The 24,233-nt window shown below is 38.6% G+C and overlaps 1 protein-coding gene and 1 long non-coding RNA gene across 13 annotated transcripts in view; one reads left to right on the top strand and one right to left on the bottom strand.

Annotated features, from left to right (window-relative positions):
• SLIT3 (slit guidance ligand 3) overlaps positions 1-24,233 on the bottom strand; it is a 512,565-nt gene that overhangs the window by 273,695 nt on the left and 214,637 nt on the right. The gene's annotated exons all lie outside the window — the stretch shown is intronic.
• LOC308177622 overlaps positions 518-24,233 on the top strand; it is a 109,724-nt gene continuing 86,008 nt past the window's right edge. The window contains exon 1 of the long non-coding RNA XR_013939274.1: positions 518-24,233. This exon is cut by the window's right edge and continues 13,282 nt beyond it. This is a non-coding gene — a long non-coding RNA (uncharacterized lncRNA).

The raw sequence follows: 24,233 nt of genomic DNA, 5'->3' as shown, positions 1-24,233 counted from the left end.
CCCTTTTCATACAGATTAGTTAGAAATGACTAAGTACCTGAAGGAAAACACTAGTGAAACAACATATACTGCATGCACTGCAAGGTGCAACATACATTTTTTCAAACATTGAACGTACAGTTACAGCTGTGCATCACTTTACATATAGAGAGATGGCTCTCCTGAATGTTACATGGATGCTTCTAGCTTGGGCTGCTCCTGTGTGGGGTTCTCTTGAGTCAACAGCCCCACTGACAGGGTTGCAAATCTAAACGGGACCATCATTACCACTGCACAAACCAATGCTTAGAATAAAATGCTCAGCAGCAGGATAGTTCATACCATTAACACATTGCTTGCTCCAGCTCTGCAAGATAGAAGGAAAATTTAAACTGCCCCAGAATCACCAAATGCAGCAATACGAGCCCTCTCCTGTATGTTATAAAATTATTGGATGGTGGCAAGATGATTAAAATTCAGGTCAGGACTGGATCAACTCAGTAACACTCGCTCCTACATCTTCCCTCTCTACCTGTAACATATACACATGTGTAAGTATATATAAACATACTATTGACTATGAAATTATATGTATAAATTATATACATTTCAAATGCTATCGCTAAAATACAAACCACATTTGATTAATCAGTTGCAGAAGCTCTAAAATACACATATATCGCACAGAAACAAACCTGGAACAGCTACATTTTGTGAAGGAGTACTAATTATTTAGAAAAGATAACAGGTTGTTACTAGCCATGGGTCCAAACCCAAAGATGCTATGAAAGTTTACATTACTAATATAATCAGGGAATAATTATTTAAATTAAGAACAATCATACCACATGATTATAATATTTCAGAATAGACATGACTAAATGGATTCAGTAAAAATTGTACAGGAAGCACTGTGTTATTCAGATTGTTGGTTCCCGATTCATCCCTTTGTAACTGGGCTTCACGCATAAGAATCATGAATCATTCATGCTTTTCTGGATTTCTCTTGGATTGTATAATACTAAGCAACTAAAATAATATGGGTTGTGAAGATATCTGCAGTTGTAGTGGGACAAAATGCATATCAGTTTGGCTTAGGTATTGTACAAGTATATCCAAAACTGCAAAAGCTTTTAAAATGTATATGCATTTTGTAACTTGCAAACTTAGAAAGCTACTAATATATATATATATCAGAAAGAGGCTTCTTTTCCATCAAGTAGCTGATCTCACAGCCTCTGACATGACCATAAAAGCCCTTTGAAGTTAAGCTGTGGCACCGCAGTGCTGTCGTTTGAAGAAACCATATCTCTAAGTTCACTTAAACACAGGCAAGAGAACTCAGCGACAATGTAAAGCTCACACCTCAGCATTAACCACTTGGAGTCTTTTGCAATAATTGTTTTTAAAAATATGCTTTAAAAGCCAATATGGGGTGTGTAGGAAGTTTCTCTATTAAAGATTACATAATTTAGCAACATAAACAGCTTTGTCCTACATATCAGCACGGTAGAGATGGTTTAGAAGATTCATTTGAAAATTCCAGTGGCATAACTCTTTTCAGCCCTAGTAAATCCATACCACAAATGTCAGCCAACAATCTTACCGTAAAACATTACTTGGTTTTCTCTGATAGAGGCAGCGAAATTACTAATATAACATTCAGAACCCACTGCACTGAAAATACCTCCTTAATCTGCACTACCACTATACTGATAATGAGTTATTTCATTTGTGGTTTTGATATTAGATGGAAGATAATAAAAAGTAAATTGCAGCACACAAAAGGAAGAAAGATATCTTCCCCAGGAGTAGATGATATTTAAATTCAATACAGTAATAAAGGATGCTTGTGTAGCAAGCAGACAAATCCCTAGTAAATATAACAAATGAATCCTGACACAAGTCCATTTAATATATTCTCTCACATATCTCCTTATGTATGCTCCTTCCACTAAAAACCCATTATGCCAATCTACTTCAATATTACCTTGTACTGAAACTACTGCCCCCATCTCTGCCTTCAAAACAACTTAGCAACTGGACTCTTCACTCACCTGCCTCTTTTCTACTAAGTAAAAAAAATATAAAACATTTTTGAAAGGTGAAATACTAAGGCTTAAGCATAATCAGAACTGTACCATTTGGTGTTTGAGAACTCCACCTAGGATAGCCATGAGGGGAAAGATGGACACATCTTGTAGACCAAAGATGTGCTGGAGATGAATGTTTTAGAAAAAGGAGCAAAGTTCCTAAAAGAAATGCCCACTCCTCCTCTATAAAAGAATACACAAGTATTATATAGAAGCAACATTACAAAGAAATCTACTGAAATAGAAACTGCTACCTTGCAAAACCCATGATCTTTTACCACACCGACATGCTTGCCCTAGTACCCTTTGCTCAGAGGGATCGTGAAGAAACTACTGAGTGCAGATGAGATGGATAGAACAAAGTGACCCCAAGTTCAAACCCTATAAAATACCTCTAGCTAGATTTTTACAATCTCTTCTTAGAGATGTTTTAATTAAATAAAAGGGTGATATATGCCACTGTACAAAGCTATTCTGATAACCAGAGTAGCTAAGATATAAGGACATAAAAGTTCCCTTAAGAGAGTTATTGTAGAAAGGCACACAGATTACTGCATCTGCAGCTTGTGGCCAATTTATCATGTGCCTACCAATTTTTCCAGTGCTTCAAGCATGTTTCACGAAGAGTTTATGGAAAAAGAAAGATAGAGCTTTTTTCTAATCTCTGCTTCACTGAGAGAGACAAAAGAAGTATTATTGATATGTTTTTGTTCTAATGAAAATTTTAAAAGGAGAATCAGTATTTGAGCCTACTGGACTTCAGCTGATGTTCAATATGATAGAAAATGCACATTTCTTATTTTCTTGTTGCAAGTCTGCCTGGACAGGCTTGAAATGAAAAACAACTTCTTTGATAAAAATAACGTTTGCAGAGAGCTATTATATGCCACACCAGATGTAGCAGCACCTGCTCCTAATCCAAACGCTGTGACAGATACAAAGCCCCCAGGAGAAAGGGAGGATCCTCGGCCTCCTTGTGGTGATTGCAACGTATTTCACTGCCTGGATCCTGAACACTGCAAGCAATACCAACCTTTAATTTATTTTATTGAGAGGGCAATGGAAGAAGATACGTTATATTGTCTGAGTCCTTACATAAGTGCTATTTTTGTAGACAGAAAATATGTTGAAAACCAAATCACTGAAACACTTGGACTTGGTAACACACTACTTCAGGACGGTAAGCTAGCTCCTCTCTGGTTGGAAGGATGGAAACAGAGCGGAGCCACAGTCAATGTAAATGAGAAGTTTCCCTCCAGCAGGGTTTGCAGGCCACGGGGCTCCTCTACCTCTTCTCTCCCTGCAGTGTGTTTTCAAATCCTGACATGGCTGTCCTTGCCATATTTTGACTTCAATGGAGACGGGAGTTTATTCTTTGCTGCTCCGTATGCCATCTGATTATTCAAGCCTCCTTATCTTCAGCATGCCTTCAAGGAATCAGACTGTAAATAACAGCCCCTTCACAAACACCGCAAGAAGAATTGCTTTACGAGACAATTATGGATTGCCAACTATTAGACATAGCTTTCCAAACACGGGTGGCCCCTGACCCTGACGGCTCTGGCCGCACAACAACCTTGCAGGGCTGTCACCACGTTCCTGTAAGTAATGTGCTGAAGTCACAGCTGGAGTTCACAGGTTTAGCAGCCTCCTTTGCACAGCATAATGATGTCCCAGAGAAACCGTAGTGATGCATTTTTTAGAGCAATGTCTTTTAATCATATGAAAGATCACTGCAAAGGCATGGGTCTGAATAACTCCCACGGAAACAACAAATACAGATGTATCAATTAATAGCATGCACAATGCAGCCCTACTGCCAGCCTCAGCATTACAATCTTTTCTCTGCTGTTGCCAAGATTTTCAACTTGATTTACCACAATTCAGACCTTGACAAATTTACCATCACCAGCGTGGCTTGTTCTGACAGGCAAGCATATGTTGTGCTGCAGTGACTTACAGGTGTGCTAAAGATGGACCCAGGGCGAGGTTTGGATTTGACAGCAGCTGTGCTGCTCGCCATTGCCCTCCCATCAGAGATTACTGCTCCTGGCATTACCCGAATGGCACCTGGCTGCTTCAGGTAAGCTCTCCCAGACCTGCATCCATTGAAAGGAGCTAAGTAAGCACTGCTGTTATTTACCCAGGTTATGCTAATGCTGCTGCAACAGACAAGTCCCATGGGCAACCTAACCAGTGGACCGAATGCACCCTAATGGGCATCTGGCAAAAGGCATTAAAGTGAAGACTAAGCAAGGGGAATAAAATTGCTACAGAATTAAGATTTATATTTTGCAGAAATCTTAGCAGTCAGCTGTAGTTACACAGCTGGTGGCTGTCTGAGTACAGAAGGACCATTCCTGAACTGGCAGGCCAAGCTTTCCCGCTCTCAATCAAGGCCAGAACGCAATGCAAACACTTAGAGAAGGACTCCTTTGAAAAACAAACCTCCAAGGCAGAAGATGTGAATGAACTCTGACTAGCACCATGTTACTATAGCCTTAGGCCAGAACATGACTTCAACACATTTTTCTGCCTAAAAACAGCACTGTAAAATGAAGCTTTCCAAACAGCTGAGTTTGGAAGAGACTTCTGAAGATCATCTAGTACTACCTCCCTCCTCAAAGTAGGATCAGCAAGAATAGCTTGTTGAGTTTCAAGATAGCAATATATTCTTTATTTCCATTTGTGCCCATTGCCTCTTGTCCTTTCACTGGGCACCACTACAAAGAACCTTGCTTTACTCTCCTGCATTGGTTATTCATACACACTGATAAAATCCACTCCTGCCCCCATGCTCCCCAGGTTTCTGTTTACCAAGCTGAGCAGTCCTAGCTCCCTCAGCCTTTCCTCCAATGCCAGACGCTCCAAATCCCTTCATCATCTTGGTGGCCCCTTTGCTGAACTCTCTCCAGAGTAGCCCAGAATCAGACCCAGCACTCCAGATGCGTCACACCAGTGTTTGCAACACCTGCAGAGGTGCTGAGGGTACACCCTGTCCTAACTTCTAGGTCATTAACAGGAATGCATAACAGCACTGGATCCAGTACCAACCACAGGCTGACTGACTGGCCACTGCTGGTCACAACCCTCTGAGAGCCTGGCAGTTTTGTGAGTTTTCAAACCACCTCAATGCCCACCTCTCTAGCCTGTACTTTATTAGATGAAGTATGGCATGGGAGAAAGTTTTCTCCTTCTACTGGTAGGAGTGTCACTTAATTTTCCTGTGTTAGGACCTTGGGGAAAAGGACAAGGGAACTTCGAGGAACTTGGGGCACAGTTTCACAAGCCATGAGAAAGGAAAGGGCCAGCTCTCTGAACCAATCCTGTACGTGGATGCGCGTTCCTAAATGGAGCTGGAGGTTCCAGTTTCCAAGCAACTATGGGCCAAGATAACTTTACTGTCCTCTAATCACATTTCCTACATGGATGGACATAGAAATCCAACCCTATAGAAAGCAACAGAGTACTGACACTCAGAAACGTTCCGTCAGAGGCTCTGGCTCTTCTCAGAATCACAGAATATCCTGAGTTGGAATGGACCCACAATGATCATTGAGTCCAACTCCTGGCTCCACACAGGACTACCCAAAAATCAGACCCTATATGTGAGGGCATTGTCCAAATGCTTCTTGAACTCTGACAGGCTTGGGGCCATGACCACTACTGTGTGGAGCCTGTTCTTTGGGAATCCTATTCTCAAAAAGCCAGATACATTTCAGACCCAAATTTCTACTTTGCATGGCCTAAGGAAACATACTCTCTTCAAACCACGTCATGCACAACACACCGCATTACACAAGCACAGTCTGTGTATGGTATTGTGTGCTATTAAACTTGCTCAAGGCTGTACTTAAATAAACATCTGCAGTAATTCAGAGATGCTGAATCTGAGGCAAGATGTCAGATTTTTCATTTTAGCCTGATTTTGTCTTAGTAAGATTTTTGTCTCAGTAATTTGAAATCCCCAAATCTGCTAATGCTTCTACAAAAGGGACTTTGGAAATTCACCCACATTGCTAAATTATCAATAACAATTAAGTAATATCAATATAAATATATATTTGTACTTCAATAAAATGATATAATGGCTTGATTACATCAATTAATGTAAAACAGAAATGTCTTCAAAAGCACCAACTATTCTTAAGGAAATAGAACCTTTTAATACCGGTTATCTAATACTGTTAATTTCAAAGCCTGACAGATTATTGATATAAACTGCATGTAATTAGCCTTATTAAAACCTACAGTACAATAAAGCTGTTATATGGGGGAACTTACTATGTTGTCTTTAGCACTTAAGTCATAACCCATGTTTTGCAGATGACTTCCAGGTCTAATACAACAATTTGACCATGTGCTCGTTTTGCAAGAAAAGACAAGAATCTGTCCACAGAGACAGTCTGTCATCAGTTGTATACCAGCTCCTTCCTGCTGTAAGGCAAAACACATGTACTGGACAGGATGCAAAGACTACTGCTGCAAAATAAAGTTAGGCTTTAAGCATCATCTTCCATGCTTTAAGGTATCTCAGAGCAGCCAAAAGCATAAAGAATTAAAATGAGTTAATATGCACTGGATAATTTGTGTATACATTATCAGAAATTAAGATAAAAAAAAGATTTTTAGTGAATAAAGGAATGGTGTTTCTCCCTCCCACATTTTGACAAATAGGGATCATTAACCAGGAAACAAATAAGAGAAATCTCTGTTGCTACAACTATTTTCTTTCCTCCCATGGGTACGTTAGTGTCATACTATATTAAATGTAGGAGTCGCTTTTCCATTCCTTGATATCTAAATGTAACACCATTTCAAAAATCACTCCAGTACTTATCTATAACCAACCCAAGGCATTTTATAGTTTATTGCTAACATTTGAATAAAGAGATGTGAATAATGAAGCCTGGTTAAAAACTGCAGTTGGTCACCACCTTTCCTGTCTTTTCCTTCTACATTTACCCTACATGTCTTCCCCTTCAAATAAGAGCAAGCATGCTTTCAGCCAAAGGAAAATGAAGAAGTTTTGTACTCTCCTATAAAACAGCTTGGAAGGCAGACTGCTAACATCAGACACTACCTTCTGTTTGAGTGGGTTCAAAACCCTTCCTCCTGCACCAGGAGAGGGCCAGTGGCATCAATCTAGGGGCTCTGCTGGTGCAGTTTGTCCCTTTTAGCCTCCATCTTGAAGCCATGCTATTGACAGAAAGAAAAATAAACAGAAAAAAAAATAAAAATATCCATAAAGATAGAATCAGAAAGAAGCAGGGCTAGAGTGCAGCATGAAAACAAACAAACAAAAAACAGGAAAAGCTGGGTTGTCAATCCCGGCTGTAAAGCTATTATATACTTTATCCAATGACGTACATACGAAAGTGGGCTCTAGGAGCAGAGCAGCAGCCAGTGGTCTCACAGGCACTGCGTTTAGCCTTCGTCTCCCACTACCAGTATAATGATTTCATACAACTGACTTTCAAGATGAATTACTCTGATGCATGCCTGCGTGAAGTCAGAGTAAACCACTTAATTAGATTAACTGATCTAATAAGCTGGGAGCTGCACAAAGATCTTAAAGCTCCAGTTTTCTTCCCCCAGGGAAATCCTTCAAATGTTTTCCCAAAGGGACTTGTTAATAATCATGACAAACAACAACTCTGCAAGATGCACCCAAATCACCTCAGCAATAACTTCTCTAGAAGTCTTAAAATCCTTTAGCATCAATTTTCAGGGGGAAAGAATAAAAAAACCCAGCCAGTTACATGCATTAAAACATCAGATGTGTTTCATTGTAGGTGAAGTACATAGTCCATTCCTTTAAATTAAAGCAAAAGACATTTCCTTCCCCTCCTTTGTCAGTTCCCTCTCCCTTTAAAGAGTGGCATAGGGCATGCTGCTTTTTCCTTAAGAAGCACACCAGATTTCCTGTCTTAAACACACTCTATAATTAACAACCAGCAAATAATGAGTACCCAGGATATATAAGTCTATTAGAGTGCTGGCAGTGCTAAAGACTCATGCTGTTTCACTGTGGGCTCCACTTGAAGAGGTGATTTATGGAGGACATTTTTTCATTAAGTAATAGCAAATGGTTTCCACCCTCACAGTACCCAGCAATCTTCTGGGAACAGAACAGCAATATTGAGTCCTCTTCTGGAGAGGAACGTTTCAAGGACTTTGGCTAGAACATAAAACGACAATCATTTACTCAAGGTCATTAAAAAATAAGGGCAAATACAGCCAGAGGTTAAGCATAAGGTACTTGGCTGCATAAAATGCGTCTCTTAGAGAAATAATACAGTTGCTTTCAAAACTAGCAAGGGCTGTAACTATAACCTTGTAGAAATGAAGAGAGGGCCAGATTGTCACCAGTTGTCTCAAATTATCATTGCTGTTGCTACTTATTCTACATTTAATATTAGTCCTAAACAGCTAAGCTCTTATTTCCCTAAATTACTCTAGATACTTCTACCTTGAGTGAATCACATAGAAAGCTCCACTATAAAGTGACAAAGCTTTGAGTTCTGCCCGTGTGCCAGCTAACACCGCAATAATATTGGTAGCTAATCATTTCAATTACTGACTTCCTTCTCCCCCAGGAGTAACCGTACAGAAGAACAAAATATAATTACACTGGCACTCCTGCTATTGCATCTGCTTTTTCTGCAGTTCTCCGGTGCTACTTACTACAAGGCCGTGCCTGCTAATAGGGATTTCTCCAGTGTATGGACATGCAGGAATCAAAATACAATAATTATAATGCCTTGCCTTCCTAGGCAACTTATTTAAGGAGTTCAAATACTGTAATAATATGAAAATAAACTTTATGAAATTCATGGGAATTCTTTCTCGTATTATCAGTGACAGCACACCAATATGCTGGCATATAAAAGTACATATAAAATAAATGGCAGTCTTGGCTCCCCAAAATCCAACACTGATTTTCTCAGCTGCTTTTCCCCTTCACATGAATAAAAACAAAATGCCTACATTGAAAGATCTCACTTCAGGAGTCCATATAAGTACATACAGCTACTAGAACAGCTTCGTTTTCTGGGATGCCAAGAACAGATTTTGCAGTGACCTGTTCCCACAAGGCAGGAATACCAGGCAAAAAATCCCCTCTGTATGTTAAAATCATTTAATATCCCTTTGCAATGCAATGCAGGTTTTTTCTTGTGATTCACTACAGTCTTACTATGAAGTATGACAACAGGATAGAAAAGCTTAAGTCTATACAGTACTGATGTAATCCAAAGAGTGAGCTGAAATGAACACTGGAAAAATAATTAATTTCACACACACCCCACTGCCTTGAATGAGCCTCCATCCCTGCAATACCACTGTGCCATGGCAAAAGGGGGAAGGAAAACAGCATGCAAGCAGCACCAGCACACAGAAGTACAGTTATTTTCTCTCAACAAAATATTAGTTGGATATGTGCTTACTTTTCCATTTAAACTGAGTTTGCAATAGTCTGAACACGTGAGAAAAATATGTACAGGGCCCAACAATTAGTTCAGTCATCATCACTTTATTACTTCTCTTAATTTCTTTTCTGCAGTGCCTCGTATAGTGGAGATGTTGCACAAACTACAGCTCCCCTTGGAGGAAATGCTCCACTCTGGAACAAAAGCTGTTTTTCCAGAGCCTTAAAACGCATGAATGCTTGGTTATAATAAAAGAGGGGCTCTGCTTTCGGAGCTTGGTGAAGAGAGTGAGCCTGGAGGTGCCTCACCACCATGCTGCGTTTGGGGCCTGACAAGCAGTTTCTCGGGGGCTCTCTGAAACATGTGGCAGACAGGGCTCCTCACCAGGGGGTGCCTGGGAGATGTGATGAGTACAACAAACACATGTTTTATGAGTGCACTGGTCCCAACAGCTCTCTGACCAGTTCTGCACACTCCGAGTATCACCTGCCACCTTCTGGATACCAGAACATAACCCTTGGAGCAGACAAGCTCTCTGCCTGCCACTGCTAGAGTTGGGATTTGCTGTTAAAACCCAACCGGGCAAATCATATGCAACACTTAAATGGTTATTTTAAATCTTATGTGGCAAAACATCCTTCATATAACACTGTGAAAACATTCCCAAACTCTTCTGTGAGAATAATCATTATTTTATGCTCACCTCTCTTAAAAACACAGAAACTGCTCTGTGAACTCCCTATGGAAAAAAGTACCATGTTTATAGTTGTCTTCTGCTCTTTTTTTCACTTCCACTAACTTGAAAGGAGCCCTATTTTCAAAAATTCAGGAGCCTGAATGTTCACTAGCTGCTGTTGCTACTTGGGCCCTCTTACACCACGTGCTACCTGCTGGGCTGTGCCAAGCACAGCACAACTCCCCTCCCAGGAGGAGCAGCACCTTGAACCAGATGCAACCACACCGGAGCAACTTGAACACTAGCATTAACATGCACATACAGTATACACAGAAGTGTTTCAAAAATAATATTGTTTTCATAAATAACTTAGCATTTATTAACTAAAAATTCCATTTAATACCACCATGCTTTTCTGTCATCTTCTTTTCACTCTACTTGTGACATTTCCTAGAAATTTAACGTCACAACCTGCGAAGTTTTCAGATCATGGTAAGGGATACATTTTAGTTAAAAAGTGAAGAATAAACCTTGGACCTGCCCAAATTTCTGCTCTCCCTAACACTACAAAGGACTCATATTAAGAGATGTTTGATAGCTTGCTAAAGAGAAGAGGACGTGTTTTTAAAGATAGAAAAACTGCCCTTTAAAAGAATCAAGTTTGCATAAGCAGTTCCTTTGCTTTTAATACCCTGGTTAATAGCCTGCCCTTCACAGTCATTTCTGTTATCTAAAGGGGTCAGTGCTGCTCAGGAAACCAAAGACACGCAGAATTGTCCTTACTACAACTACACACATTTATTGCAGTAGAATCCATGCAGTACACTTAACATTCCTTAACCTGGACAACCAGGGATACAAGTAAGAGTTCAGATTCTGCATTCTTTGTCTTACTCGGAACTGAAATCTATTAGTCTTCATTAATTTAATTGATGATGTTGAATGTTAACGTGTGCACTGGAAGGAAAGCTCAGATGTTTCAGGAATGCTATATTGTAGTGCTTTCCTTGGGCTATTAAGCAGAAGAAATGATTTGGAGGATTGACTTTCAGCCTAAGTTTTTATTAGCACAAGAAGCCTACGTATCATTCTACCAGAAGAGTCTCCAATATATACATATATATATATATTTTACTTAAATAAACAGGGAAACCTCTGCTTGCAAAACATGTCACCTTTCAACACGAACATTTTCATTTATACTTTTACCATAATATAAATACAATTATTTTGTATTACTTTGTATAAATACTATAACTATTGGCCAGAGTTGATAAGTGTTATTTTCTGTTTTAATTGTTCAAAAAATGCAGTTTAACAGAAGTCTGGTGAAGACTATTTCTACTATATTGATATTCAATATTCCATATTGAAAGGAAGCTGTTGATACAAAAACTAAAAATGACAAAGAAGTAAGCCTTGGTCTTGACCAAATACATCAACTTTTCTTTGTTATATTAAGCAAAATAAAGATGTATCTCCTAAAGTAACTAGAAGCTTCCGGGATACTTCTAAATTTGTGATTTTGAAGGTGAATCTCTGCAACCAAGGTAGATTGCCAATCCCACTGACATCTCACAATCAATAATTTTCTTCTTCCAAAAATATACGAGAAATCCCTCATATAGAAAAATCATGGAATACCTTAATCCAGTGTTCAACAATAAAGGAAAAGCTTTATGAAAATGAAACACTGCTGAGACACCAAAAGGATTAAGTAAAATTCTTGCTAAGAAGAGATTACTTGATCCATTTATCTGATTTCAGCATTTCAAGTTAAAAGCCTTTGCTCTTCCAAAAAGTTTTGTTTTCCTATAAAGAGGTCGTTGTTAAATTACCCTTTCCCTTCATTTATTTATATCATCTGCTAACTTCCAATGAAACTCTATTAGAGATGGATTTTCCAGCAGTACAATTCAGTTCAAACATTCAGCCATGAATTGTATTTAATACAAGAGCCACCCTATTAAAATAGATTATTAAAACATGTACCTACCCACCAGATTTTATGACAAGTCTGCTTTAAGACCTCCAGCAAAATCAGCAAGGGAGTGAACCTTAGAACAAGTCAGGATATTTTTCCTTTGCAACACCACCTTTAGTGACTGCTAGGACAGTAACCTTCTCCATACCACCGGCTGAGGCTGGGCAGCACGAGAGGATACCTGCTGGCAGGGCTCTGACACCACTGTCAGTGAAACAGAAGACAGTGATACCTGTTCTGGGAACAGGCATCTTCTTACCTGTTACTTGGAAATCTGGGTAAATTAGGGGTTAAATACAAAATGCTAAATACAAAATGACTGCATTGTTAATTAAAAAAAAAAAAATCAAGTGCACACAATTATACTCCTGTGTCAGACACACAGAAGTTGAAAGAAAAGTTAACAAAGAGCATATACAATAGCAGTGGAAAATACTGCAGTAACATTATGTTAGGAACTCGCGAGGTCAAGCGTCACATTAGACAAAGGGGCCTGTTCACTGTTCACGGTGGAACAAGTGTTTTCTGTACATTAACGGAACACACACCAAACTGATAGCAGCAAAATGCTGCCATCCAGCTTGTCCATCTAACAACTTTAAAAAAGACCAGTTTCCTCAAAGAAATGAAAATTCCTTGTGGAAATGGAAGATTTTCCCCAAAGTAGAAAGGAAACGGACCAATACATTGCAGTGGAAATTCTGCACCCGTATTTACCAAAGATGACCACCTGTCCCTCACCAAGTCCTGTTGGCCTGGGGAAAGCCACGTGAGAAGCAAGGAGCAGGTTTCCCACCAGCCTGAAATCTTTACCCACCACCTCCTCAGCCCAGCTGCAAGGCTGCCACATTCCCCTCGGCTGTCCTGTAACACTGGTGCGAGATGATAGCAGCAAGATGACACTGCACAAAACAGCCAGAAAATTAGGCGACTGGGGCAGGGATGGAGGAGGCCTTTATCAAACACCTGGCCCTGGAGCCAGAACAACAGCCATCCTGCAGCTGCCTCGTCACAACAGCCAATTTCTTAAACAAGCACAATACCGTGTGCTACTATTAAGGTGAAAAGATCCTGCTCTAATTGGTTTGTAATCCACAGCCTTGACGCATCCAAATACTGTTATCCAAGACAGCCTTTTATAATTTATTTTAGGAAAAATAAAAGCTATTATATACTTTTCAGAAGAGAGGATTATCAAAAAAATCACATTTTACATTCAGGACATAACAAATAGAATTCAGACTTTCAGCTGCCTGGGTAAGTAGCACGTTGTAGTGACTATTAAATAAAATCCATTAAGTGTATCCTCAAACAAAAACATTCCTGGAAACACTGCTCTCAAATAAGCAAAGGGCAATATTTTCTGTTCATATGCAGAAAAGAGGTATTTTTCTATTGCTACCTATGTTACTGTAAAGTTTTTAAATGATTTTTTAATGGACTATCAAAGTGTTTTTTTTTTTTTAAATTATTTTCTAAAAGCCAAAGGTGGTGTTTGTTTCTATTTAAAAGAAAATTAAGTCAAAATAAATGAGACAAAATATGAAGACTAAAGGATGGAATTAATTCATTCTACTTCCGATTACTTTTTGTGATACAGCTAACATTTAATTTGGCAGGCAATATGATTTGCACTTCAGAATCAAGAAGCTCCTTTTAACATGATAAGCTACATTTATCACAAATTTAAAACAAAATACATTCTCTGTATCAGCTATAACGATTGACAACATAAATATGTGCATCAATGAACCAAGACAGTTCTCACAATAACAAAAATTCCCTGAAAAAGGCATATGCATCCAGACTGTATTTTTGATTTTGCAGCTATCCATAGATTTGATTATCAAGCAACAATAACGCTATCCAACATCTTGTATATTCTGTGATCAAGTATCTTTGAACATAATGCAAATTAAGGGATGCCAGTGGAAGACTTACTTTTTCCCACTCTAGTGGATCATTCCAAAAAGTTCTTGTATATTTTAAAAACAAACAAAAAAAAAACCCCACACTATTATTCATGATATTGTATCTATTGAAATAATATTATATATACTGAAAACTACAGTCACATACAAGTAGAAGAAAATATATTTTTATACCACTACAGTAAGTTTAATATAGCTAATTTTGAATCTTGCTTTCCAATGCTATTGTAAACTTAAAAAGCATTATGGCTTTTAAGAAATAACCGTACTGCACAAGGAAGGTAAGAAACGTCCACATGGGCTTGGACTCTGCAGTGTAGCTCTTTAGGACTGAAAGTACGAAGAAGGAAAACAACCACTTTCCAGCAAGTTGTTCTCAACTTGAAAGCAAACGTAACATTGAATAAAAACAGAAAAGGACAAATAAGAGAGAATGGCGGTTACAGCACCATTAAAACAGGTTACAAAGGCAGACATCCTACTTGTACAATTTCAACATCTTCATACATTTGAGAAAAATACATACAAGGAATCCTAAAATATCTCCATAATGACAGGTTTTTCCCATTATGTACAAAAATAGGAAAGTTAATGCATAAACTGCATTTATACATGTCTTAATAATAAGGTTTTCATGTAGTGTCTTTGGGGAAACTGCAAATCAATCATGCTGCAAGACTACACTGCCTGAGTCTTAATACTCCAACAGCCTGGGAATGCTATAAGCACCCTGCCTGATGCAGTTTGTTGTTGCTCTGTACTGAAAATTATATATGAAGGGTAAAAGGTCACATCCATTAATTTGCTAGCGTTAGTCACACTGCAGATGAAATCACCAACACCCAGTTGGGCTCACTAGCCTACAGAGCTCTCATGTCATTTTTTAATTCTTAATATAATTTCTAGGAAGTGAATACAGTCCTCTAATGTTTCTGTTTTGTGAATATTTAGTATTAGTTCATGTGAGAAAGACTAGAGCTTAATGGTGTGAAATCAGAAGATATAGTACTCATACCACAAATTAAATCAGCCCTGGAATGCTGCTTCTGAGTTTTACTAGAAATTAAGTTTTAGAGCAAAGATAGTGAGTAAATCCAATTAATTTCAAAACATTAACATAAAAAAATATGGTTCAGAATAAGCATCCAACACAGGAGCAACTAAAAATACTACACAAGGTAATTGCAGCATCTTCCCATCCTCAAAAATATTGTATCATCAAATCAATACAGCTGGAAAGTTGAAGCTAAGAAGACTGAACACAAGAATAAGATCTGGCCTTACTCTTAAATCTTTTTTTTTTTTTTTTAATATTGTCTTGGAGAAACAATGATCCACCTACACCTTTTTAATTCTTTTCTAATAATAATCATGTATGTTGATCAAGAATACTGTATGTTACATATATAAATACTATAAACACGGAATAATAACTGTCATACTTCAAGAAAAAAAGTTATCAGTAGCTTATGTAAAAAATTAATGCTATAGCAGTATGGTAGTAAAATACACTACTATTTTTTAATAAAACTAGAAAATACTCAGTTTGGAGATGAAAAATGTTCATTGTAAACGTACAAAAATTGAGGATAGGTGCAAAAGTACCTGGAATTCAGAGACCTCCCGAATACTGTTTTTCTTTGATTCACTCACATTTGCATATACCTACACTAACCCTTCTCAGCTTCAGTTAATAATTGTGCTTCAAGTTTTCCTTCATTGCAAAAAGACTTGCAGAACTGAATTACAACCCCCTGAAAACAGAGATTTAATAGAACCACAAAAGGACCGCAGCTGCACTATTGGATACTACCCTAATTAATATTACATAATCCATACAACACATGTGATCAATTTAGAGGTCCCAGGCGGTTCTTAAGTGAATGAATGCAATTTGTAAGCTCTGATCTGTCACTTCCACTTAGAGTAGAAGTGTCTACATTTCATATTACATTGTAATGCATGCTGTAAGCCTCTATCAGAACTCCAATTGCTCATATAATGATCAAGTTCCAGAGGCATAATTAGGAAATAGGGAAGACAAGACCCGTAAAATCATGAGATGATGGCAGAGAAAAGGTAGAAAGAAAGGGAGGAACGCAGTTACAAAAGGGTCAAGTGTAACCTGCTCAAGAAGGCTACAGTTGTTGGCCATTGGTTGGCAGTGTGGGGAGGAATTCAGGAAAACCTGATTTACTTCAGGGTTATTTTGCATGAAGTGGAAAAAATATAGCAGATTATGCTGTGTACTTTAAAATTGTGTTCCATATCTAGGAGAACATCAACTGAAAGCTTTCTGCATGTCTTATTTCCTATACCTAATCTATTAGTGTGGTAAAAAGGAAGTAAACTTCTAGTCCTTCAGCAGTTCACCTGGTATAAAAAGAAATGCATAAATATTCAGTGATGACTGGCTTTGGTCAGGAAATGAACTCACTTAACTAAGTTGTAAGCAAGAGCCGCAGCTTTCACAGTACATTTTATAAATTCTCAAATTTGAACTAAGCTCCATTTCAAAAGACAAAAGGGTTATATACTCAGTTAAGTTTGAAACCTGTTTCCATTGAAGAAATGGGAAAACTGAAATGTAGATCTGAGATCTTCCTTATAGTATAAGCTTCCTAATTAAAATACAAAAAGAATGGCTTCATTTTGGCTTTAAATATATATATAAAAGAATAAAATAAGTGTTGAGACACTGCTAAAACCTATTTAGGATTTTTCCCAGAAAATTATACGCAATGAAGAAGATTTCAATATATCTAGATTCCATACAAAGCAAAGCTTACAAGCCATTTTTGCTAGTGAATCAAAGCCAAACAACACCATCAGGGAAACCCGTGCAACAATTACATTTCGTCCCCACCCAGACTTCACGTTTAAGTAACAGTGTTTTGAAATAATGCCAGTTAGAGCACAGGTCTGGGAAGGACGGTTGCGGGCTGGCAAGCCAGGCTCTGATATAGATGCAAAAGACTCTTATGCAGCTATTAACTTTTCTTTTACAAAATACAATACTTTATAAGATGCTGAAACAACTAATGTAATTAAAATCATCCAGTATTTCCTACACAATGGTAAATCTTGACCAGAACTAAAATAAATCAAATTTAACGGTTTAGAATAAATAACGCAAAACATGAAAAAAGATACTATAATTGCAGTCACTAAATATGGCTCCAGATAATTATTATGCTGGCTTTCATTGGGAAAAAGTTGTGTTTAAAATGAGAGAAAAAAAAAAAAGAAAACAAAAGAAAACAAAAGAAAACCTAACCCACCCAACAAAAACAGAAGAAAAAAGAAAGGAGGAGAAAGGGAGAGGGGCAAGGGAAGAAAAGCATTTTAGGAAGGGGAGGGGAAAATCCAGGAGAGTGGTGTTTGCAATGCTCCATTATGCCCTTATTTAATTCCGTAGTGAAGATCCCATTCACTTCAATGAGAATACAGGTTGGCAGGAAAGAGACAAGCAGAATTAAATATTTTCCAGACAATTTTAATACACTGCTTTCATTTCTCAACTCTGACAACCCATTTCCTTTTTTTGTTGTTGTTGTTATTGCAGTTCCTTTACTTCAACAGAGACAAGGTTTCTTCAGCAGCTCCTGAATCACTGGATTCTGTGCAGAGTGCGTGCATCAAGACCCATCACATGTGGAAGACCACAGAAATCCAAGTAAAAAAGGTGTTTAATAACAGGGTGGTTAATGTGAGAGAAGTGCAAAACGGGGAATGGAAATCTGCACTGCCTGACTGGCTAATCACAGCCATTACGTGTAACGTTTATGCCCATTCAAATCAGAAAGAAAGAACAGAGACAGGAAAAATCCAGTAGAAGAAGTGCATTACAGAAGTTTCAAACCTGCTCTGAGGTAAAACAAACAATTCCTAACCAGCCTAATATTTTTTGAACCACAGATCTTTCAGAAAGACATAGCATTGCAGCAACTATTAGAGGTAAAAAGAACTTGAACACTACAAATACTGAAAGATTTGGGATATCTTGTTGCTCTAAAAATGGGCATTAACTATGGTGACAACATAGACTGCAACACGCAGTACTTATGAAGAGAAAATGATCAAACACTTCTCTTTTCCACTACCATGAATTACTTACTAGAAAAGCCTACCCTGAGAATGTGCAAGAGCTCCATAGCACTGACACATGTTTTAAATACTTTGTGTTATTCCATACAATGCATTACTTCACCAGCCGTCACAGGGGGCCACACGCCGCCATCCCCACCAGCCCTCACGGCACAGACGCCTTGCTCCGTTACGCTCAGCCCTATTCCACGACTAATCTTTTTACAATGAACTTAATCCAGTTAACGACAAAGAATGGTAAAATGTCAGAGTAATTGGATAACAGCCTCCAATTCTGTAATTATTTCATTAGGGCAGCAGGCAAGGTTTAAGCAGGGGACCCCGCAAGCACTGAGGGGATTCACCAACCCTCAGCCACTCCTGCGGGGGTGGGGCTTAATGGCACTGGCAACCTGACAGAAATTAGAACGGGATTTAGGACAAACTTAACTCATGTTATGTTTTTTTGTCAACTACAAACCAAGTGGGTGCCTTACCAGCATTGAGATTCCAGAAAATATCCCAATAGGGCTATCTTTCCCCCATGTTTTCTGCAGTCTCCTCCAGCTCCTGCTCCTTGACTGACAGCTGTGGGACGAGCAGGGATCCTTCCCTCCTTTTTGACCCCAGTCCCTCAGCGGGGAGGCTGGCTGATGCCTGGAGGTGAGGAGCAGCCCTGTCACCCATGGGGACGCTGCCACAACAGCAGGGACACCCTCAGGGGCTCCACTTTACCTCACCCAGCCGCTTACAGAGGGCAGCACACTACTTAGCGTGGTACTGCCACCAGGCCTCTGACGAGCTCAGAGGACAAACATAATGGCAGCCTGGGCAGAGCCATGTAACGAGGGTCCCACCTCAGGCTTGTACGCTTTCCTATGGCTCCTTGATCTTCCTACCAGTATTGTCAACAAGATCAGCTCTAGCGTAGACAGATAGTAGGAGTAATTCAGAACAGAAAACATTTTATTGAGAAGAAGGATGTTGTTTCAAATGTAGAACAAAATAGACCACAGTATTTCCACAGAAATCACTTAATATTGACCAAAATATTTAAACACAAAGTGTCCTAAAATCTCTACAAACACCTGTATCCATGCCACATGCACAGGTACACCAGAGAAGATAAAGCCAGATGAGTAGTCGCTGATCCTCAGTCGTGTGGACCAACAGTGACATCTGGGGGAGAGGCAGGATGAGCAGAGGTTATTGGATTTCCTCAAGCAATCAGAAACAGCGGAGAGAGCAGCTGTAACCAGCTCCCCACCCTACACACCTGGCCTTTTACCCTTGGATGAATTCTAATTCACTCTACAAAAATAACTCACTTCTGAAAATTGAAGTTCTGGCTATCCATTTATTGCCAGTGGACCTAAGCATCTTGTGCTCAACTGAGGAGTGGTGCTGTCTTGCCTTAAGGAGCCGCTGAGGTCACCCAGCACTGTTTCACACCCAGAAGAAGAAAAGCATGTGGATATTTATATTCTTACGATTGGTATATGAAAAATTGGTATATGAAAATTTCAAACATTGCTTCTTGCAGGTGCAATTATTTTCACAAAAACACTTATATTTGCTTAAAAAGAAATACAGTGCCACAAGAGGAATTAAAATATCATTTTTGACTAAAATAATGTTATGAAAAAAAGTCTTTCAAAAATTTTTTTCTATTTGATTAAAAACTCTCCTTACAGATCTATTTCGTGTTAACTACAGAGTGAAAATGCAAACTTAGTTTTGCACTCAGCAAAGGAAGAAATGACCTCCCACACATTCTCCTTGCCTCCTCCCCATCTGCACTGGCTTCTCAACTCCCACATTTGACTTCTCTCTCCCTTCTGAACAACCTGCCTCCCAGACCACAGCGTCACTATTTATTTATTCATTCTTATCTTCAGGGCAAAGTGCTGGAGAGTGTTTCTGCCAGCCCTGAATTATCCTTCCTTTCCTCTGCTGTAACGGAGAAAACGAAGCTGCTTCACCAGACATGGAGATGGGCATCTCTGCAGCCTCCTCTCCCTGTGGGGTGTTGTAATTGGGACAGGCCCAGCTGGGTGGCAGCAGCTTCCACAGCCTTCCACACATTAGAAATAAGAGTGGATGAGCAGTTAGTTGCAGGAGGTGCTTTGCTCAGTGGGTGGCCCTAATGATAATGTCTAATTTTCTGAAAATAAACTGTAGATATCGAACAAGTATTTTGGCATTTCAATGAACTGCTGAAATACCTGCGATAACACATTGTCATCTCAAATGTTTATCTTGAGTTACCGTTAATCTGATTAACAAATAAATAGAGACTTGCTCAGTACTAAGCTAACTTGACAACAGCAGTTTCCTTCTCTCTGACTTCATTTGCTGTCAATAGCTCAAAGCCATGTTGTTTCTGGTACTTTGCATAAAGAATTTATTTTTTTCTTCTATTTTCAACTGAGTACAAAATGGCACTCAGGAGCCATTACTTCTTTCAAATCATAAACTGTTCTGGAAATTTATTTATTTATTGTAAAAGCACTCGAGAGTGCTGTATCTGATAATCCTGTATCTTTTTTTTTCCTCCAACGCTCATTTCCTCTCCCTTAAATAATTATTCTACTATTCTGTTTCTATAGAAATACACTATTCTACAACTTCAGACTACTGGCTTTTTCTAGAAGAACTCATGTAATCAACATTTTAGGCCACTTCTGTGTTGCTGCTTTACATGACTGTAGATGGGATTTGAGCAGAGCACCCCACCCAAGAGCATCAAAAAGCAGCTACTGGACAGTGCTGCAGCCCTCACCCTTCACAAAGTAAGTGTGCTGTGGATGATACTGAAAGATCAAAGCTTACAAACAGCAGGAACTACATGACAGATTGTACTTATTGCTGTAGCAGCAATGTGCAAAAGCCTTGGTTTCTCCGGAAGATCATCATCTTGCTTGTTTTAAGGCTGCCTCTCCTATATACTTTGGGAACCAGAAACCAATACAGGTGGTTGGAAAGTTTCCCAGGCAGAACTGGTGTTTTTATTATGCATGAAGGAGTAATAGTAAGGAATCTCAAATCACTTGTAAGAAAAGCAACTGTTTCTGAAGCGTGATTCAAAAATGTGAATAATTGAATGTGTTTCATGTAATCAACGTAGAGGAGTTAGAAAGAAAGAAACCTACTTGAACTAACATACCTGTGGAAGTCACACATTTCAGATCTTATTTCATCTTCGGGGAAGAGCACATCTTAGAAATGGTGACCGCATGGTGACTCGTAACAGCAAATCAAATTGTCACTGTCAAAAGACCTAGCAGATGCACACACCCCTATGTAAGCAGACAACTTCGCTATGTGCATCTCTTCTTGACAACAATTCTCGTGTACAGCAAGGATGCAATCCACAGTCATGCTAACAGTACACTGCCATCTCAGCTAATTTAGCGAGAAGTAGATCTCAATTCTTTCTGATGGAAATAATTATAATATTTTGCCTGTACATTAAGATAATTCCCACTTGAATGCAAATAAAGAATACAGTCAATAAATCAGACTGAGAGAAGATAGGAAGTACTTATGGCATGATAAGGACTGCAAGAATACGTATGAATGAAACACTGAAGCTGACTGGAATAAGATTGTTATCTGACAGAAGTTATGAGCTTCCTTACTAAAAAAGGGAAGGACTGAACAACACAATATAATAATTGGGACTGGAAGTTCCATGCACTATTGCAATGTACTCACTCTCTGTATGTTCATAGTATAATTTTACAAAACATCTGATTACAAGATATTTCCCTTTAATCATACATAAAAGAGCCCATAAAGTAGGAGACACATGATGTAAACTTACTGAATCAAGCCCCCAAAACAGAAAAGAGAGTACTTTTTTTTCCCCCCACAGTTGCATGCACAATTTGCAGATTTTACAACAGCCAAATAAATGACTTTTCAGTTATTGACATTCCAGATGTATTAGATTGCACTAACTCACTAGGCTTGATACGTTGAAATTATCACAGAGTCCTGAAAAGCTGTTGGTCAGGGAACAACTGCTCCTGAAAATCTTCATCTCTAATAATAAACAGTTTAGGTGTTTTTGTATAAATAAAGCAAGGAAGAGCCATGGGATCACTAAAAACCAAATATGAACAACCAAATACTGAATAACTAAATTTACAACCAGTATAACCAGCACAGCTTTCTGCACGCATGGACCACTCCATTAACTGTAGGAATACACTATTCCAATGACCTTTTGAAAAATTGCAATTGTAAGGTAGAACTGCATGTAAAATAAAAACATAGATGTATAAGGGCTCCTCATTCCTACAGCTGATCAGAGAATAAAGTTTGCCCTTCATTTTATACCACTGTCAGGGCAAAGTACTGCGTATCTTGAACAGAAGACGAGATTTAAAGTCTTGGCCAGGTAGACCACGGGAGCCACAAATCCATTAGATTCATTGGCAGACACGAGGCCTCCTGGGTGGCCTGCATATACTTCACCAGCATCAGTGGACGCTGCAGAAGAAATTGTTATACGGTGGAGGAGAGACAGCACTTGCATGCACATGTGTTTGCAGTGGTGCACAAGACGACAGGTTTAGTCTTAAGCCTTACGTTTTCTTTAATTAAATGGGATGAATTACTTCCATGCGCTTAGAAATTTAATTGGTTGTGAAATATGTTGAAGAGTTCAAAAGTGCTTTTTGTTATAAATAAAATCATTTATTGTGAAAGATGTTGGCAGTATTATATTTTATTTTTATATAAAATGTTGGAAATGGTCTCCAGCAAATTTTATGGAAGATGGATCACTATTCTAAAAGGATGAAATGGACAAGGGGAAAAATAAATATAAGCAGAGGCCAGAGCCTGATATAGCTTAAGTTAAAAAGAGAGACCTCATTCTTCTTTCCATCCTGAACATTACAGCTGTAACAGCTTTATTACTACAGCTTTATATATGTTTACATTTTTTGCTGATTGTTGGCATTACAGCCACATCTGGTATCATTTTTCTTAACTTGCCTTATTACCATTTGCAAAGTGTTTCCCCCCACTCCCTGAGCCTCTCAAGGATCAATCTTCCTTTGCCATTTCGCCCTGTCTTGCCCTCCTACTTTCTCCTCTAAGTGTCATACTTTCTAAGACCTTTTTTCAAGAGGTAATGACAACATGAACAGATCCTTTTCATTCTTTTCAAATAAGGAAGAATGCAAATAGAGGGGCTGATTTGACAGCCTGACTGTTTGGCTGTGCTAGCTCCACTCTCATGAACCTAATTCCAACTCCCACTCTGATACGCTAGCCAAACAATATATTTAATTATATCATGCTGGTAGTACCAGGCCCAGATAACTGTTTTCCTGGCAACGTTTTCCTAAACTGACCTTATGGTCGATATCTCAGCTTCCACAGCTTAAATTTCAGGCTGCAGAATACAAATTTATCACCTGGGAGACACCCCCACCTCCATTCAGCACTGAGTTATGGGAAGCTGCCTTGCTCTGAAGCACAGTTGACATCAAAGAAAAGTAACATGGGCTCCTTTCTTTCTTCCATGTTTCTAGCTTTGAGTAATTAACTACCTGTGACACTTGCATATTTTCACACTAATTGAGAACACACAAAATATTTTATCTTAAATGCAGTTTTAAAACCTGTGGGAATCTTCCGCTCCCATTATTAATGAAAACCAAAGTTCAAGATGTTTTTAGGGTTGGAAGAGTCAAATTTGTCATTAAATAGAATACAGCTTACTTATTGACTAAAAATAAATAAAATGCTTTAAACTGTCTCAGTGAATTAGAAAATAATTGTATCACTAGCATTTAAACAGCAAAATGAAATGAAATATTAGAGAGCAAAAGGAAAAGTACATAACTGGAATAAATCAATAGGACGTTCTTAAGAGGCCAAAAAAGAAAGTCAGGGACAGAGCATGGGGAATGCTACCCTATCAAGAAGGCAACAAATCTAAATTTGGAAATTTTTATTCTTCTACATTGGACGTATCTAATATATATTTATTCTTTTAAGAAAAAATACATCTATTTAAATGTACTACATAGGAGA

The sequence above is a fragment of the Anser brachyrhynchus genome (genome assembly GCF_964034855.1).
Source record: "Anser brachyrhynchus genome assembly, chromosome: 14".
NCBI classification, from domain to species: Eukaryota; Metazoa; Chordata; class Aves; order Anseriformes; family Anatidae; genus Anser; species Anser brachyrhynchus.
This window is presented reverse-complemented; position numbering and strand designations above follow the sequence as displayed.